Source organism: Arvicanthis niloticus, chromosome 14, assembly GCF_011762505.2.
Source record: "Arvicanthis niloticus isolate mArvNil1 chromosome 14, mArvNil1.pat.X, whole genome shotgun sequence".
Taxonomy (NCBI): domain Eukaryota; kingdom Metazoa; phylum Chordata; class Mammalia; order Rodentia; family Muridae; genus Arvicanthis; species Arvicanthis niloticus.
The window spans coordinates 34,680,667-34,687,032 of record NC_047671.1 but is presented as its reverse complement, the minus strand read 5'-3'; the positions used below and the strand labels follow the sequence as shown (position 1 = coordinate 34,687,032).

Genomic DNA, 6,366 nt, shown 5'->3' with positions numbered 1-6,366 from the left:
TAGAAATATAAACATTCTTACTTACACCCAATTCAAATATATTTATTCCAGATATTTATTCTTGTGGTTTAAAAGAGTTGGCATTATTTATCGAAACTTGGGTCTTGGCCTGAGGGTACATGCCTGTAATTCCAATGTTGAGGCAGGAGGATTACAAATTCAAGGTCTGCCTCGGCTACAGAGTGAGTTCAGTGGTAGCTTGGACAATTTAGTGAGACTATCTCAAAAAAAAAAAAAAAAAAGACGACTGTTAAGGACGATGTATTTTGTAGACATTTCTCTTTCTCTTCCTTTTATTAACTTTAACTTATTTCCTTTCTTACGCTGTGTCCTTGGAAGATGAGCTTTTTAGAATGGAGACTTTCGGATATGTTGTTTAAGGAGGTATACCTAAGACTGAGCATGCATCAATGTTACCTGTCCCACAACACAACAGCCCTTATACTGTGGACTGAATTTAAGACTCTTGAATGCTAGGTTAGTATTCTATTATTAAGTTTCAAACCAGCCCTTGCTCACTCAAGTCCAACCTGCCATCTACCTGTCTCAGCCTCCCGGATAAATAGCTGGCTATACAGGCCTGTGCTGCGGCGCCTGGCTTGACCCAGTTTACACAACGACAATGTTACTCATAAAGCAGTGCTTACGAAGAATATCGTCTTCTACTGTTTCCAAGTGGCCTGGGAAGTGGATTCCGAAGCCATTGGTTCCAGTTTTGAGCTTCACAACTTAATGAGTCATGCTAAGTGTCCGAACTTCTAGAACTTGACTTGAAAAATTGCAGTAGTATCTATGACACAGTATGGGCTTAGCTGATGAAGACCTGAGCTCACACATGTGAACCATTTTTCTAAGCATCCTGTATCCCCTGTATCCGTGGTATAGCACTCGGGGAGTGGGGAAAGGCTTCTTTTTTTTTTTTTTTCCTAAGCATCCTAAATCCTTGGTATAGCTCTCAGGGATAGGGGATAGGGGGTGTTTCTAAGCATCCTATATCCGTGGTACAGCACTCAGGGAGGGGGGATGGGGTGTCAGAATGAGACGGAGAACATGTCAACCAGGTTCTGATTTGCTGGCACCTGGAGGGCCGTCCAGACGCTGATCAAGAATGCCTTGACACCCTGGCTGATCAACGGTGGCCTGACGGCTCCGTCCCCTTGATTCTTTGCAGCATTTCTAAAGCTCTCTCAGCTCCCTGCAGACCTCACTCAGCCTGCCTCCCACGGCCTCAGTCAGAAGCCACCAGGGACCTACAACCGCTCCCCTCTCGCGGGCTGCTCGTGCGAAGGCGGGATGGGGCGAGACTTAGACTTTCTGGCTCCTTCCAGCCAATGAGCGCGTGGCCTCCTTTCCGGCCGACGAGCCGACCAATCCGAATCGGCCGGTGTCATCTTCGGCTCCGCTCGGCTCTTTTCGCTGATGCGGGCTGCTTGGGGGCCTCCGCCGCCGGAGAGACTGGACGCTTTCCTTTCTTTTTCCTTTTTTCTTTTTTTTTCCACCACCCTCTTTTCTTTCTTTTTTTTTTTCCTCCTCTCATGTGTTCACTTCCGGGTCCGGTGCCGCTCCGGATGCTCGAGGCCGAAGGATGTTTGACCTCCGGATAAGCGAGGCGCCGCCTTGCATTCATTCCCGGTTGCATCGGTGGCCACAGCCGCGGCCCGGACGGCGACTCGGCGCTCAGCGGCGGCAGTAGGAGGCGCCGGCGGCGGCGCGCGGAGCCAGTAGACGCGGGCCCGTCCTTCCCTCGCTCGCGCCTTCCTTCCCCGGCCTCGTTCATCTCCTGCGGCCGCCGGCGGCGGGGATGTCCCGGCGCTGACGGGAGGACGTGCGCGCCGGGCCGAGCCCGCTGCCCGCGGCCGCGCCTCTGAGGTAAATTCCGGTCGCCGGAGGCCGGCGGGCTGACGGGCGGGCCGGGGGAGCGGGCGGCGGGCGAGGCCAGCAGGGCGGGCGGCGCGGGGGCTGCGGCCCGGGCCGGGGAGGGGCCCGGCGGCCGCGCGGCTGCCTGAGCTCCGGGGCGGCGGGGAGCAACTTCCCTGAGCCGGGGCGGCGGCGAAGTGCCGGTGTGCCGAGCCTTCCGCCGACTCCCAACTTGGCCGAGCCCTGCGAGGAAGGCGGCGGCGTGCCTGCCGTGGGCTCTGGGGTCGGGCTGGTGTGTTTACCCGCTCGCGGGGGAGGTGGCAGCACATTTCTTGGGTGCAGGGTGGTGATGGAGATCCTGTGTGCTTCTGGGGTCGGGGGAGTTAGGCCTGTGCCATCCACGATCACTCGTGCTCGCCCACCTCTTGTTTCAGGACGGAAAGTTAAAAGGGTGAGGGAGAAGTCTGAGTGGCAGCAAGCTACTGTTGCTCCAGGCTGGGGATGTTTGTACTCCGTTGTGTTGAGTCCCCAGGCGTAGGTCAGTGCCCCCTTTGAGCATTGTGTTCTACGTGCACTTAATATTCGAAGACGAAATGCCTTTACACAATACATTTACGAAAAGAAACTATGTTTGTTCTTGCAATTACTTCTTGTGGTTATACTTGACATTTGGTCACAGGTAGAGATGCCGAACTATAAAAGTGGGATAAAATTAAAGAAAAAAAAAAAAAAAAAAAAAAAGAAAAGGTGCTTTTCTTTGAAGAATATTGGCTTTCTCTGTAAGCATAATGTGAAACAAAAATACAAAGTTGTATAAGGATGATTAAATTAGACGTGAGACTGGTTTTAGAATATATGTTCTATGGCAAAAATCGAATGTTTTGCTATATTCTTACTTATTTTCGAGATGTGCTTAAGGTGTTTTATAATGGTTACCTAACTCTGCTTCCACTGTGATTCTGACTTAACATAAACTGTTAATATTTTGTATTTTCGCCTTTTTAGCTGCACAAACATTATATTTATAGGCCCTGGAAGAAAGGTGTTGTCAAGTACATTGTGTGCCTTTCACATACATTCTTAATAGAATATATAGACAGCATTACTTTAAGTGAGCTTGCATTTCTGGATATGTATGCATCAGGTAGAAGGAATTCATATAGGGCTTGGGGACAGAAAGTGGGTTCCCCCCCCCCCCCCCGTTACTTATTTGTTAACGTACTCATTTTGGAATTTTGAGAGAGGGTCTGACTACACAGCCTGGTTTGGACTTGACTCCTTTATCTTCCCTCTCTGGTCACTTGAGTGTTAGGATAGCCAACTAGGTTTCCACCTCACTTCTAAGATTGATATAAATGAGATTTTTTTTTGAGGTTGTGGAGGATCTTGAGAAATGATTATTGATAATTTATTGTGCTCTTTGACCGCCCCTCCCAATTTTCTACCTTAAAAAGTAATGAATTATATAATTATTGACATTTTTCATCATTAGAGTTGGAAATGTTAATAATGTTCAATACAAACCTTCTGAGCAGGAGAGTCATTTGTTACTGTTTTCAAAATAAAGGACTGGGACTAGAATCAAGGGATAGTTTAATGAACTCATCGTACCTCTCCCTCTTGATGTTACTAGAAAAACAGGCAGAATTATGAAGATGAGTGAGACTATGTAGCTACCTTCAAGGGAGAAGCAGGCATGCACACAAATAATTACAACACAAGCTTCCTGTAGGTTTTATTAGAGGTGGATGGAAGTATGGGGTGTGTGTGAAAGATACTAATTTGGAGGGAGTTATTAATGAGTGTGGAGCTGTGACACCACTGTGTTTGGGCCTTAAATATTTTCATAGGTACAGGGGGTTGGGGACAGTACTGTTCTGAGTGAAGGGAGTGGGCCGAGGCCTGTCATCCGGCTGGGTGTCTGGGTGTTAGAACACCTGTTGAGCTGCTGTGGAAGTGGACGCTGTGAAAGTAGGCAGAGAGCGGCCATGAGGGTTCAGAATGCCTTGTATTTAAAAATGAGTCGGTTGGAGGTGTGAGGGTTCAAATGTATCTCTTCTGTGGTGTCACGAGGTGGGCAAATAAAAAATGGCACGTTAAAGGAAAGAAATTAGGACCCAGTAGTTAGCTGGCTATCATTTATTTGCTACCGGGGGAAACGTGCATACAATGGAAAACAGTCTGTACATGGGTTTATAATTTTTCTTTACTTATTGGGTGTGCCTGGCAATCTGGTAATTGGTTTTACATGAAATAAATCAGGATTGTAAAAATGACTCAGGGAGAAATGGGAAGCTCTCCAGTTATTTCTCTGTTCCCTCTGATCCTTCCTGTACCCCTCCCCCCCCCTTTTTTTTTCTGCTGGTAACAGAACAGATCTTTACTATGGTACAGTTTTTGGTTCATTTCTCCCCCCACCAATAGAACATGTATTGGTTTAATTACAAAGGGCGTCCCAAAACAGTATATACAGATAAATAGAGGGGGTGCTGAAATATTAAACAACACGACAAAAAATGCAGGCTATTGCATAATCTGTTACTGTGAATACATTTGAAGGTGAGATTTGCTATGGATAAATTATAATGTGAAAACAAATACACAGAAAGAAAATTACCTGTAATAGGAAGATTGTAAAATAAGAATGGCTGGTTATAGGTAAGCATATATGGGCTTTTTAGTCATCTTATGTATCAGCCGACTGTAAAATAATTTAACCCTCAATAAATCACAATCAAAGTAGTGCTTAGAAAAATAGCACCCTCATACCATTGAGTTAGTGAGTGCTTGTGAAATCGTGAATCCTGTTACAGTGAAGGCTTTTTCTCTCCTTGAAATTTCCCTCTTAATATTAAAAAAAGGCCTAGATTGTAACCAAATTAAACCTCCCCCTAGAAAACAAAACTAGCTATAATTTACTTTTAAGTCTTGTTTGTGTAAAACCACTTTGAACTCTTCTGGAGGTTTCAGTTAAATGATGGGACTTCCATTTTAAGAGCAAAGCAGTCTTAACTGATTTTAAGCAAGCTCTTGAAATATATATTGGTAATAACAATGTATATTTGAATCTTCTTTTTTCTGACTATGAAGTCACCAGTATTGTTTTTTTCCTTCAACTTTCATATTCTTTTTGTCTTTATTTAAGCAGTTGGCATTTAGCAGTATTATTTGATACTGTTAGTATGTTCCAGTGTTGGCTGTTTAAGAAAAAAGTTGGCACATTCTTTGGACATGCAGTTTGGGGATATGTGTCTTTTTCCAGTTGCAAGGAATCTATAGGCTTAGAAAACAGAGTTCCAGTAACAAGCATTCCCTTTGTGTTGAACCTCAGACAGAATCATACTTGGGATCTTATTTTTGGAATTAGATGTACTGTTTGTTAATGTGATATGACTTTGAATGGTCTGGGGAATTTGTTTGAAAACATGTAATAAAGCCCAGGGTTGTAGCTCAGTGGTAGAGCTCTTGCCTAGAAAATAGTGAAGGAGAGAGGTGTATGTGGAGATTATTTTTAGATACTCGCTGTTAGACGTGTTTTCCTACGCCCTTCTCAGAGTTGAAATTTAGAAACTGCATGTCTGAAGTTTTTTTATATTATGGGACCTGGGGTTAGCATGTACTTATTATGTTCTTAGACTGTAAGTTATTATATTTTCTCCATCCATTTCCTGTTTATCACCTTAGCATTTTTAATGAAATATTAATGCATTTTTAGTAGAAAGAAATACTTTTGGCTATTTTCTTTACTAATGATAATATAACCTAGTTATAATTAAGTTTACAACATTTGTGGCTGAATATTGTCTACATTTATTTTTATAACTTTCTGTGGTTTAAGGCAAAAATCCACCTGAGTTATGTCAATTCTTTTCTTTCCTCTAGTACAGTAAAGTCAGACTTGAAGTTTTTCAGATGCATTTAGCCAATTCTGAATTGCCTGGAAGTATTTCTTTAGTTTATAGCTACATTTGGTGTGTATGCATGTGTGTGCTAGTGTGTGTAGTGGGGAGAGAGGAGATTGAGGGTTGAGGTTGGTCTGCCATTATGCCCCTCATCAAGATTCAGCAAATGGATGTCAAAGTGAGGCGGTATGATGCCAGAGACATTCTCATTCCACAAAGTGCTGATGTGTATCGGCTGTTAGGGCTGATTGGCCTGTAGAATAACCAGAGACTCTTGGGAAGACTCATTATAGCAGAATGCCTCTTAAGTGACCTCTGCTTAAACCCACTCATGAGCTTAAATGGTACTCTTTCTTTTCCCTGTAGAATCTGCAGAGCCCATGCTGCGAGGGGTGGTAGAAAGCCACTCTCTACTTTCCTCTTCAACTTTCATTCCTGCCAGTTGTCCCAACCAAGAATCACTGTGTTTGTGCTCCACAAACCGTCAGTGACAGTTACACTTGATTTTGTAATCACATATTGCAGTAAAACCTTGTTCAGCAAATTCTGAGGTCAGAAACATGTTTGTATGAGAGCCACTTTGCTGCTTTGGAAAGAAGAGTGTAAC

The 6,366-nt window shown here is 44.2% G+C and overlaps 1 protein-coding gene across 3 annotated transcripts in view; it reads left to right on the top strand.

The window, feature by feature from the left end:
* Positions 1–1,413: 1,413 nt before the first annotated feature.
* The window catches only part of Csnk1g3 (casein kinase 1 gamma 3), an 85,212-nt gene continuing 80,259 nt past the window's right edge, over positions 1,414–6,366 (top strand). The window contains exon 1 of one of the 3 annotated variants that reach the window (XM_034518010.2): positions 1,414–1,869. The gene's annotated coding sequence lies outside the window, so the exon portion shown is untranslated. The remainder of the gene's footprint in view (positions 1,870–6,366) is intronic. The other 2 variants (XM_034518009.2, XM_034518003.2) reach the window with 2 other exon arrangements.